Genomic DNA, 13,593 nt, shown 5'->3' on the forward strand with positions numbered 1-13,593 from the left:
AAAGCTAAGGACATATACTTCATTATATACTGTTATTATATGTAATTTTATTATATACAATTTTATTGCATATAATTTTAATATATTGATTGCACTATCATGGCTTTGAGAAAATACACTTGTGACCTCAGAGATAACCTTTCTTCCTTCCCTCCCTCCCTCCCTCCCTCCCTCCCTCCCTCCCTCCCTTCCTTCCTTCCCTTTCCTGCGTGCCTTCCTTTCTCCCTCTGTCCCTCCCTCCCCTCCCTCCCTCCCCTCCCCTCCCTCCCTCCCTCCCTCCCCTCCCTCCCTCCCCTCCCTCCCTCCCTCCTTCCTTCCCTCCCTCCCCCCTCTCTCTTTCTTGCCTCCCTCCCTCCCTTCCTTTATTTTTTGGTTTGGGCACTGGGGTTTGAACTCAGAAGTATGTGCTCTCATTGGCTTTTCACTCAAAGCTAGTGCTCTACCATTTGACCCAAATGTCTACTTCTGGCTTTTTACTGGTTAATGGGAGATAAGAGTCTCATGGTATTTTCTGCCTGGACTGGCTTTGCTCCTCAAATCACAGCCTTCTGAGTAGCTAAGTTTACAGGCATGAACCAGTCAGTGCGTTTCATCCTTACATATCTCCATACATATACAATGTATCTTGGTCACACTCATCCCTGTGCCCACTTCCCAAACTGGTCTCCACTGGCTTCATTGTCCCATTTTCACATGTTTTCACTACATTCACCCTCCCTGCTCTGTTCCCTTTCTCTTCGCACTAATATCCAAGACAGAACCCATTTTACCTTCTGGTCACTCATTTAAAAATGTATTTTTTTTTTTCCAGTCCTGGGCCTTGGACTCAGGGCCCGAGCACTGTCTCTGGCTTCTTGAGCCACTCTGCCACTTGAGCCACAGCACCACTTCTGGCCATTTTCTATATATGTGGTGCTGGGGAATTGAACCCAGGGCTTCATGGCTTCATGTATATGAGGCAAGCGCTCTTGTCACTAGGCCATATTCCCAGCCCTAAAAATGTATTTTAATTGTTCAATGTGGTTTCAGCATGGTATTTCCCACATGTGTACACAGGACTTTAAGCAGATTGACCCTCTTGCTTACTCACATTTTCCCATCCCCACAATGCCCTGTTATTTATTCAGTGAGCTGTGTTTTCTATCTTCATTCACAGATGCAGTGTATTTCGGCACCGTTCACCCTCTCACATGATTTATTTTTGCTACTATTAAACAGCACCGTATCACACCCATTTGTAGAAACATTAGTCTCTGCCTGCAATTGCTCTGTTTGGACACTGGGTGGCCAGCCGAGACAGACATTGAAATGCCAAGGTTTCCTAGGCAAAATTTTGATCATGTTGCCTGGCAGAAATCATCTTAGATCATAAGAAATGGGAGAAAATTTTGAACAGGAGATGAGAGAGACACTGCAAGGGGAAATTTCCGACTTTGTGTTTGAATTTTCTGGAAATAATAAAATCATAGTGATAAACTCACTGAGAAGAACACTGGCCTAGAAACTAGGACATTTGAGTTCTTATTCATGTTCTTGGGTTAAAAAAAATCTAAGTATAATTCTGGCTGCCCTACTTTTTAACTGAATTTCTTGGTAAATTGCTTAATCTGTGAGTTTTTGGTTTATAGTCATGAGACAATATCTGTCTAATGTAACTCTCACAAGAAGAGATAAATATGAATCTGTGAGTTATCAAGGTAGATGATATTATAACCACACACTGTTCCATATGGAAGATGCAACTGATTTCTAGTTTAACAAGCCAGATAGTAGATACATTTGAATTTTAAATTAAAGTTTTTGGATTGATTCCATGAATACAGTGAGATCTATATTACATCTTCAAAAATGTGCTTTCTAGAGAGACAACAAATTGTGGTCACGTTTCATTGTATGGCGAAAACTATTGTGCAGCTGTTGCTTAAGCTGGTAATAGGAGCAAACCCAGAGAGTTGATATTCTGGACAACTTTTTTGCTTTTCCATAAGATAGGTGTCCTGTGGACTGCAGTGAGGATATTCTGTTTTCTCCACATCAGCCCCTAAGACACCCAATCTAATCTAAGGTACAAAATATTAGCCTCTGGGATAGCTATTATACTGGATTACAGCATGGCAATGCTTTTTTCTACTCCCTGAACCTGGTGTTTGCTATTTTTCCCCATGAAGAGGTGGAAGTTGTACCCCTTGAATCTGGGATGGCTTTATAGAATCTACTTTATGGAATGTTGTTAGGATTTGAGAGAAGGAAATGAGATAAGTCCTAAAGCTTCTGTTGGAAAGCTTTAAATGCCCTTCCCCTAAACTCTCTAACCAAGTTCATGGGACAGCAAGATGGTATGGACTCTTTGAAAAGACTTTTCATTCTTAAATTAAAACACTACCATTTGATCCAGCCATTCCTTTGCTAGTTATTTACTTAAGACCAATATAAACATGTGTCTACTGAAAGAACTCTTTATAAATGTTCATTATAGTTTTATAGGTATCTCTCTAATTAAGAAAAAATAACCCAAGACGTAAACCAATGGTGGTATATCCACACTATGGAATACTACTTAGAGATTAAAAAAGGAATGACCCATTAATAGAAACAGCAACATGAATAAATCTCAGCCTAATTATCATGGTGGAAAGAAAGCATATGATACATAATTCTATTTGTACAAATTCTAGAAAATGCTAACTAATTTAGAGGGGTAGAACTAGACCAGGGGATGTTGGAATGAGAAAAGAGGTCAGTAACAGAGTGTGAAGAATAGAAATGTTTGGGTTTTCAATTGTGTTGGTAGTTTCATGATGAGCTCAAATTTCAGCACTCATCAGATTGTAGAATTCAAAGATATTCAGGTAATAGCATGCCAGTTATACTTCAATAAAGTTGTTTTCCTTCTTCTTTCAGTAGTAGGGCTTGAATTCAGGGCCTATGCATTGTCCCTGAGCTCTATTGCTCAAGGCTAGCCTCTACCACTTTGAGTCACAGTGCTACTTCCTGTTTTCTGGTGATTAATTGGAGATAAAGAGTCCCAGGGCCTTTCCTGCCTGGCTGGCTTTGAACCCAGATCCTCAGATCTCAGCCTCCTGAGTAGCTAGGATTAGAGTGAGTCACTAATACTTGGCTTATAAAGTAGTTTCAAGGAAGAAAAAAAAGCTGGCAGGTGTCATGCTAATGATTTAGCAAGTTCTGTTTATATGGAGAGCTATGATGGAGTCACAATCCTAATAAATTTAAGGAAATTTAAAGTAATTATGTTTTACTGCTTAGATTGGAGATGGCAAGCAGTTTAAATAAATAAATACTAAAAATGTCAACACAAGGTGTCCATTAAACTGGTAGCCTATTTGTTGTTTCATTCCTTTTGGAGTGAATGCAAAAGATTTTGTTTCTAAGTCTACGAGGTCCTAACAAGAGCAACTTGATGTAAAAATTATTAGGAATTATTTGTGTGGAGATTCACAGAAAGAGCAAAGGCAAGGGTATTACAGAACTTCAAGTTTCTATTGTGTTTTGTAATTACACATTTATTCTTCTTACTCACTTTTTCATGAGTTTGTAAAGGAATGATGGATTTAATGAGGACAATAAGGATAAATTCTCCTATATTTAACCCCAGAAATGAAGTTGTTTTTAAAAATATTTACATATATTAACTTATACAGAGGAGATTTTATTGTTACATTTCACACATTTACAGTATGTTTCAATCAATTTCACTTCCTCTGTCACTCTCCCTTGGGAATAAAAATTTTAAATTATATTTAAAAATTATCTTTTAGTTGTACAAAGTAGTTTTCAATTCAATGTATCAGTTGGGAATAAAGTTTTAGCAATATGACAAAACAATAGATTTTTTTTCAACCATGAACAACTGAAGGAATTAATAATTAGAAGAACAGTACCTTTTTTTTTTTTTTGTCGGTCACTGGGCTTGAAACTCAGGGGACTAGGCACTGTCCTGAGCTTCTTTTGCTCAAGGCTAATGTTCTACCACTTGAGTCACAGTGGCACTTCTGGCTTTTTCTGAGTAGTTTATTAGAAATGAGAGTCTCATAGACTTTCCTGCCTGCCCTGACTTGGAACTGTGATCCTCAGAACTCAGCCTTCCTAGTAGCTAGGATTACAGGACAGTGTCCTAGGGCAACCTGGTATTTCTTATAGGAAACAGAAACCTGATGTTCTAATGTGATGTTGTAAGTTTGGTTTCCACTGTCATTTTTAATTGGTTTCCACAAGACAGTACACATGAAATTACTGCAACATTTGCAATGAAACAATGCCAAGTGTTTTAAATGTAAACTTTGTTCTCTGAGGGAATATGTTACTATGCAAATGGAATGAAATAAAAATCTTGAATCATTCAGACACGAATCTATTGAAAGAGGCTACTGAGGGTGCTACAGAAACAAATGACTATTATGTGCTAAATCACCCCAAATCTGTTGAGTATTAATTGAAAGTATCATTATTAACAAACTAAACCTTAAATCACATAGCCTTTGTTCCTTGTTTGAAATGCCTCTAATTAGTCTGTTTTTTCCTCTTTCTCTCTGCCTCCCTCCCTCCATCCCTCCTTTTTTTTTCTCTTCTCTTCTCTTTCTTTCTTTCTTTCTTTCTTTCTTTCTTTCTTTCTTTCTTTCTTTCTTTCTTTCTTTCTTTCTTTCTTTCTTCCTTTCTTCCCTTCCTTCCTTCCTTCCTTCCTTCCTTCCTTCCTTCCTTCCTTCCTTCCTTCCTTCCTTCCTTCCTTCTTCTTTCCTCTTCTTTCTTTCTTTCTTTCTTTCCTTTCTTTCTTTCTTTCTTTCTTTCTTTCCTTTCTTTTCTCTTTCTTTCTCCATTCCTGGGAGTTGAACTCTGGGCCCGGGCGCTGTCACTGAGCTTCTTTGCTCAAGGCTAGTGCTCTACAACCTGAGCCACAGCACCACTTCTGGCTTTTTTGAGTATTTTATTGGAGAAAAGAGTATCATGGACTTTCCTGCCCAGGCTGGATCTGAACTGCAATCTTCAGATTTTAGCCTCCCGAGTAGCTAGGATTACAAGCAAGAGCTAGCAATGCCTGGCTATTAAAAAAAAATATATATATATATGTACAAAGGGTGAATACATACAGCAGTGGTACTCACTAGATATACTGAAAATGATCTATACAAATTGTGGGTGAAAATGGGAGGGAAAAACTGGGACAGGGTGAGGGAAGTTGTGACCTTGTCCATAAAGAAATGTATTCTTTATCTGACTTATGTAACTATAACCCTCTTGTATATCACCTTTATAATAACCATAAACAATTAAAAAAATAAAGACTATACTAAGCTCAATTATCAAGTTAAAATAGAATGGCTCTGGAAATCAAAGGGAATAGAAATGTGTTTATGTATAACTTTCAATATTTTTATGGTACTGGAGTTTGAACCGGAGGCTGGTTCTTGGTAGGCAAAATCTCTATCGCTTGAGTCAACCCCCAGCCTTAGTCATAACTTTTGACATATTCTATAATTGTAAACATATAGAAATATTTTGAAACAAAACTCTCCATTCAAATTGTTCATAAAAATCTAAGTAGGCAAGTTATATTGGACATAGCCTAGAACTTAACTGAAGTAACAAAACTTTGCATAAAATCTGTAGATGGAATGACATTGCCCCATTTGTAAGGAAATGGAAGGACTTGGAAAAAATTATACTAAGTGAAGTAAGCCAGACCCAAAGAAACATGGACTCTATGGTCTCCCTTATAGGGAATAATTAGCACAGGTTTAGGCAAGTCACAGCAGAGGATCACAAGAGCCTAATAGCTATACCCTTATGAACACATAAGATGATGCTAAGTGAAATGAACTCCATGTTATGGAAACGAGTGTTATATCACTGTTGTAATTTCTTTCAACATGCCATGTGAAACTGTAGCTTCTATTGTTGATGATCCTCTTGTATCCCCTTCCTGTAGTTGTACCCGCACTATCACTGTATCATATCTGAGTACATTGGAAACTGTATATACTGGTATTAGAACTAGGAAAGTGAAAGGAAATACCAAAATCGTGAGACAAAGGACAAAAAGACAAACGACTACAAAAGCAACACTTGCAAAACTGTTTGGTGTAAACCTACTGAACAACTCATGTGGGAAGAGGTGAAGGGGGAGGGGGAAGGTGGGAATGAGGGAGGAGGTAACAAACAATACGTATGAAACTGTAACCTCTCTGTACATCACTTTGACAATAAATAAGAAAAAAAAATAAAATCTGTAGACCATCTATAAAAGCAGTCAACCAACCTAATTTAATTATTTGACATCATTTGGATAGAATATGTGGTTGGCTCACTATACATTTCCACATAATGGCACTAAGTGAAATATATATTCCATGATTCTTTGTAATATATAGCTATATTACTTTTATAGAAGGTTGAGAAGCATGTGATACCTACTTTGACAATGGTTTTACACTTCAGAGATATGATAGCACAAAACCTTACCACTGGTAGGAATTACTTGTCTTGACAGTTACTGGTTTAGTGTAGCAAGGGGTAATGAACATTCACCCCAGAACAAGATCTTTGAGTCAGTTATCCTGTGTGGTAAAGCATCTCTTGTGACAACATTCTTAGTTTGTTCCAGATTTTCTGTCTTTTCCAACCTATTATTATTACTGTTATTTAAGTTACATTCATATTATATTTAAGTTGTTGTACAAAGAGGTTACCACTCAACATATCAGCTCTCCCATCCCTCCCAACCCAACTCCTCAGCTCAGTTTTCCCAGGTTCATAGGATATGCACTGGATATGACTGCTTTCTCCCCTCACTTCCTGTCTTCCTTTGTTTACTCCCCTCCCTGGAAATTCCCTCTCAGTTTATTGCTATATACTCATTTGGCATAAGATTCTAATCATGAGGCTAACGTTTTGCTCACCGTCAAATGGGATTGAGGTAAACTGAACTTAATTAGAACCTTCATGGGAGCTCATATGCCCATTTAAACTGACACCCAAGTTGATCCAACATATAAAGATATGACCTTGCAGGATTGAGCTATTTAATTTCTGTAAACATCACTAAGTTCCTTTAATGAGGCATATGCTTACAGAGAGAAATCCCTCCTTCTAAATCCTTCAGAGGCTTGTATTTATCTGAAACCAGGTATTATTCCCTCCCTCCCTCCCTCCCTCCCTCCCTCCCTCCCTCCCTCCCTCCCTCCCTCCCTCCCTCCCTCCCTCCCTCCCTCCCTCCCTCCCTCCTCCTCCCTCCCTCCCTCCTCCGTCCCTCCTCCTTCTTTCATCCCTCCTTCTATTTCCCCCTCCCTCCTTCTATTTCCCCCTCCCTCCTTCTATTTCCCCCTCCCTCCTTCCCCCCACCCCTCCTTCCCCTCTTTCCCTCCCGCCACTTTTTTTTTTTTTTTTTTTTCCTGGTGTGGATTCCTAGTTACTCTCAGCAAAGCGTCTTAATCCGGTTTTGCCTCTAGAGGGAGACACAGTCCAACGTTTATACGGATCCCCGCCTCATCTTTTACTGTCTGCGGGACCGGCTGGGCTGGCACACACAGCTGCGGCTGGCTACCTAGAGAACTGGTTGTTGGAAGGAAGGCGGAGGGAGGCCCCGCCGGGCGGTCCTGCCACCGCATTTTACTGCTTAAGTCAACCTGGGGGTGTCAGGACCGCGCCTCTCCCCGCCATACCTCTACACTGTGTAGTGGGACAGGCAGACTCGGTGGAGTAGGGGTCTTGGGGGTGGAGCTCGGGGCTCTGCCTTTTCTGGTGACTTTCTAAAGATTGCCACTAGTGAATTTTTGACCAAGTGCAGCGTCCGGGGGTGGCCCTCGGAGAGGAGGCTGGCTGCGATCGCCTCTCGCTTCCTTCTTTTTCCTCTGACGATCTGGATTCGTCTCCTGGGCCACCTCCCCGGCTCCCTTCTTTCCTCCACCTCCCGTCTTTAGCGAAGGGGACACGGGCGACACCTGCCCTCCCGTATTCGTGGTGGTGACGGTGCCGGCGCGCAGGTGACCGGAGGGTGTCGGCGGAGGGGACAGTGGCGGGTTTTCCCTTCCTCCCAGCCCACGATGCCTAGAGGGGCCGCGGGTGGACCGCGCGCCGCGCCGCCCGCAGCGATGGCCGGCGGGATGGAGGGAACGCAGCTGGCCGGGAGTTGCTAAGTGGACTGGAGTTGACGGCGGGCGGTACAAAGTCTGGGCGAGGGGACCAGCGGGGACCTCGGCGGGCCAACTGCGGGCGCCGCGGGGACACCGACCCCGTGGGGACCCAGACGGCGTGTTTAATTTTTTGGGGTGGAGTGGGGTGGGGGAACCTTGGTTGAACTCATCTTCCACGCCGGAGCCCCACGATCCGGTAGAACCCGGGAACCCTAGCAGTCCGTGGCGGAGGCTGCCTGGCTGAAGGTGAATCAGTCTATCCAATTGTCTTTCCCTCCCACAAGCAGAGGGAGGGCGGGGGGGGGTGAGAGAAAGAGAGAGAGAGGGGGTAGAGAAGGTGGAGAGAGGGGGAGAGAGGGGGAAGGGAGAGAGAGAAGAGAGAGCGAGAGAGAGAGAGAGCGCGAGCGAGCGAAACAAGGATGTGTGAGCGCGCGCGGGTGTGAAAGCCAGAGACGACGAGAGGAAAAGTGTGGACTGGGCGGCGATCGGAGCACACGCCTCGGCGATGGAAGGCGAGCGGTGAGCGCCGGCCGCGGCCTCCATTCGGAGCTGAGCGCAGCGCAGCGCAGCGCGCGCCTCCCGCGAGGACCATCGGCCGGCTGCCGAGCGGGCGGGCCGGCGGGCGGGCGCCGCCGAGGGCTGCGGGACTCCGCCTGGACCCTCCACCCCTCACCCCTGTAAACAAATCTTCTGATTACTTTGACACTGTGGAACCGAGTGGGAGAGAGAGAGAGAGAGAGAGACAGAGAGAAAGAGCGTGAAAAAGAGATCAGCCTCCCGCAGGCTACTTGCTTTCCAGGGGTTGGATGTGAAGAGATTGCTGGACCCTCAGTGCCATCGGAGGAGAGCACACGCACACACACGCGAGCGCACACACAGACTCAGAAAGCACACGCACGCCCGGGGCTACACTCACACGCCCTCCACCAGCGCACACCACCCGACTTGGCGTCCCTATGCCCCTGGATGGCATCTTGGGAGCGATGCGAGAGCGATAAGGCTGGCGCCGGCCCGAGGAAACTGCAGGGACATCGTTAGGTGTTGCCGCCACCGGGGAGCCGGACTGCAGGTAGGTGCGAGCCCCGCCTGCCATCACATTCTCCGGACCCAGAGCTCTATCCCTGGCCCACTCCGGGGACCCCAGTGCCTACCCGAACACCGCGGGCTCGGAAGCACCCGGTGGGCACCTGGGCTGTCCTCTACCTTCCCCTGGATCTGGGACAACTGGCCGGGGGCGGGGGGGCTTCGCTCCGAGAGGCAAAAGGTGAGGGCAGGGACTAGCCTGGCCGCTGGGTCTCTCCTTGGCAGGTGGCGAGGGTAGGGCCAAGTAGTGGGCACAGAGTGGAGAGGGAAGGCGACTATCCCCTGTCCTCTCGCAGCGAGCGGCCCGGTTGAGGACTGAACTGGGGTTTAATTCACTCCTTCGCTCATCCTGGACAGTAACCATTTTGGAGTCCCAATTAGGAGTTGAGGGTGTGTGTGTGTTGGGAGGGGGGCGCGCTCAAGAGAGAATCGATGATCAATGGATTGTGTCAGGTCGCCTTTCTGAAATCCCTACTTTTCTGTCCACTTCTGATTAGTTAATTCCCAGGTCTGCTTGCAGTGGGGTGGGCGTTTTAGGGAGGCTATGGCTATTTCCAGCTTTAACCATGATTATGAAGAATCAGGCTGGTAAGTTACCGAACCTCACCTAACTGAAGATTGTTTTTTTTTTTTTTTTTAAACCTGAGCAGATACTTTATTCCTGAATGGACCCAAGCTTTTTAAAAGGCTACTACAAGAGAGCAGCAGGGAAAGATTTTTTTTTTTTTTACTAGAGCGCAGAAAAAGCACAACCTTCCGTTCAGAATAAATGCTTTTTCATTTCTTTCTAGATATGTATCTCTAGAATCTTGCCAATAGTACACGATTGTTCTGCCCAGTTGCTTTGTGGTTCCTTCCCTCTTCTCAAAGGCAGGATGTTCTACCAGGAGCTATTTTCTTAAGGTTACTGTTATTTACTGATCAGCCAGGGACGTGGGATTGCCAGGAACTGCTTTTACAAGGCAAAGTTTGAGAGCCATTGCCCTATTTCTCTTAGAAACTGCAGGTGGAACTATCTAGTCTCTACTTGAAAAGGACAACGCTGGGCTCCCTAAGAGCCCTTGGGTAGAGGCTGCTTTCCTATTCAGTATTTCACTTCCCCACGGAGTGTTAAACAATCGCCTGGAGCATTTGGAATCAAATGTGTAGTTACTACAGCAGCTGGCCTCTCCTCACCTTGTGCTGGATGAGTGTGGCTTGTGGCAATAAGACAGAAAAGAAAACACCTTCATTTTGTGAGTGTGAAAGCTCTTGGATTTTACAAAACCTTCAGTGGAGAAAAAAACCTTACTGTATCCCCAAACCTTTCTTTTACTCTGTGTACCCCCAAAAACTCACTGTTGGGTGGGTCCTGCAGTGAGACAGGGTGAATTTCAAGGAGTATTAACTGGATGGTAATTATCTGGTTCCTGTCTTCCCTACTAGATTGTTCTAGACATCAACATTCAGACTGTTACTAATTAACACTCTAACACTGCTCTACTAGACGATGTAAGTTAAGAAAAACGAGTGATTAAGATTTCCACATAAAGTTCTATGCTGAAATGAGTTACAAAGAAGATTAAAAATACTTTTAACAATCAGCTTTAGTGTTATTTGTATTTACAGTGCTCTTTCCATATTTGCACAAGTATTCTTACACCGGTGAATCATTCACAGTTTCAAAATTGACACTTAGCATCTTATATTTTAAAAGAAAGATCAAAATGCTTGTCTCTTTTCCCTACTTTATTTTGTTCTGGATCTCACCCTGAGTTAGTTGATTGGATCTTGACATTTTCAAAATCCTAATTTTTAAAGCCACCAGTAACCCTTTAAGGGTCAACAAAACCACACTGAAACTTCTTTTATTTTCATTTCCTAATTTTCAATGAAAGCAAGTGGGCTGTATTATTTGCATCTATAAGACTTTGTGAACATTATCACTGTCCATTGAACAGTTAAGCATAAGGAGTCTTTTCAAGAGCTAAACACTGTTTTAGTGTGTTTTTCTTCAAAGTAGATGTTTTTAGAGATTAAAATTTGATTCATTGCTTGCCTTGAAAATCATTTAGTATTTTAGGATGCTGGGTCTCACATTTATATATAGTGCTATGAATTCTTAAGAGAGAGTCAAATCCCTTGACATGAGAGCAAATACCTATCTAAGGCTCCAAGTTAAGCTAGAGGAGAAACCTAAGGTTTCTGAGTGTATGTGGTTTTGAATTGGGAAAATATTAGCTACTTAACAATGACAGATGGGAGAATAAAGATTCTTTGAACTGCTCATGGATCTGTGTCAAATGGATATGTATTGCTTAGAGACTGCATTATAGTATTTACTAACCACCAAGTTATAAAATGTGATGACATGGCTGTAAAAAGATCTGTTTTTAGACATGGCCATTTTTTCCCCTTTTAAAAATTTATATAATGATGAAACTTAAGGGTTGAGAGAAGAATTTTAGAGAAATTGTTTTGTTCTATCAGAAGAATTTCATAGTGCTGAACCAAATATTTTCAATATAGTATTTTGATGCTCATCTCACACTGTGTTTTCCTATATTGAAATGTACAGGTTGATTTATCACGGATTACATCTTATGAGTTACCCTGTACAGGAAAGACAAGCTGTATAACTCTAGTATTTCCCAGACATTTCTTATCTTGGCCTCCAAAAAAAAAAGTGTGTCAGATTGTTCCTAAGTTCAGCTGTTAACTGAAAACTGATGGACATTTACTGATGGTTCTGTAATGTATGTCCCATGATCCAAAGTGGCAGTAGTTATTTTTACCATATTTGAGGAGATGAAGCAACCAGAGTGCAAACAGTTCAGAGCCCCTGCTTTAATTCTGCAGTATTTTATTAGGGATGCCTCATTAAATCACATTACTCTGCAGCTGTTTTGTTCATGGAAAATTCAAGTAAAAAAATAAGGAACTTTACCATGCACTGCAGTTTTGTTTTCTTGTTGAAAACTCATAAGCTGAAGTAAAATGTGCATTCAATATAGTCCCCTTTGCTCTATGCCTACCATTTTGGAACACAATTCATCAATCTGTTATTAGCAGAGCTTCATCCAAACAAAGAGAGGAAAAGCATTAATATGGGCTGCTGCTAAATTATGAAGGCCAAATCAGCTGAACCAACCTCATGTCAGGCTTACACACTTGTACAGTATTTCATATGATTTAACTTACTTTGGAGTCATTGATTTGGTAATGCTATGTAATATGATGCATTTGCTGTCTTATTTGAAAATTCTTTGGTTACTTGTATTGTGAGCTGCTTGGTGCATATCGAACTATTAATTCTTTCATTAGAAAGGGAGTCATTTTACAGTGACTCACCATGAGTCTTTTCAGAAAACATTTTCACTAGAGGTTTGGAGCATAGTCAGAAATGAGTGACAGATAGGCCTGAAATATGGAAACCTGCCAGTTAATTTCAGTGTTTTAGTTATCACTGGCCACTGACTTCTTGGGTAATGTTCCAAAGGGCTGATTATATTCATTCAATGTAGTGACTCACTTGTCTTTACCAATGAACTAATGAAACTAATAACTTTGTCTTCTTCTTACGCAACTTTTGAGGGGAAAGATTAGACTTACTAGAATGTGAAGAGAGTAGAATTTAAATACTTTTCTCTGAAATATTTATATAATCTCTATATCTATGCCTGTATATGCTCCCACATGAATGCTTTTAATGGGACCCATGTAAAGTATTAATTTTGTCTTAAAGGTGGCAGTTTAGAAAGAGTATGTTTTTAGGGAGATAGTTTTCCATTATTTTATGTGATTTGACCTACATCATAACTGAATCCGGTGTAACAAGGTCATTTATAATTGAGTTTTACTCTTTGAGCCACTGTTACAGACATTGAGTTCCCTCCCCTCAGTTTTCTTTCTGAGATATTTTCACTGGTTAGGCTACAAATGCATAAATGGAAATAAGAACTTTGCTCTGTTTGTAGGGACATTTTGAGATGTGTTTATTGATAGTACAAGTGGGAGTTACAGTACGTTTACAATACTGAATATATTCCACCATCAAAACACAAGCCACATATTGCTTTGGAGCTTACTATTCTGGTTGGCAAATAGTGTCTGCAAATTTTCCTGTTTATGCTAGGTTTTCAAAATTCGCTTAGCTCCAATGTGTACATGATTTTGTCAGGTGCTGTAATGATAGGCTAGTGGCTGCAATCTGTAAATCTGGCTTAATTAGACAACTGACTTCTATTGTCATTGAAATGATAAGACTTCTTATTTGCTTGAAAATCAGATGAAAAATGAATATATAAACTATAAGGAGAATATTTCATTTGGTTCACAGTGGTCCATATATGGCTTGGGATATTACTAAGGACTGAGAGCATATGTG

The 13,593-nt window shown here is 42.0% G+C and overlaps 1 protein-coding gene across 2 annotated transcripts in view; it reads left to right on the forward strand.

Moving 5' to 3' along the window:
- Positions 1-8,799: 8,799 nt before the first annotated feature.
- The window catches only part of Tafa2 (TAFA chemokine like family member 2), a 418,117-nt gene continuing 413,323 nt past the window's right edge, over positions 8,800-13,593 (forward strand). For both annotated transcript variants that reach the window (XM_048360550.1, XM_048360545.1), the window contains exon 1: positions 8,800-9,213. The gene's annotated coding sequence lies outside the window, so the exon portion shown is untranslated. The remainder of the gene's footprint in view (positions 9,214-13,593) is intronic.

The sequence above is a fragment of the Perognathus longimembris genome, chromosome 1, assembly GCF_023159225.1.
Source record: "Perognathus longimembris pacificus isolate PPM17 chromosome 1, ASM2315922v1, whole genome shotgun sequence".
Classification (NCBI taxonomy): Eukaryota; Metazoa; Chordata; class Mammalia; order Rodentia; family Heteromyidae; genus Perognathus; species Perognathus longimembris.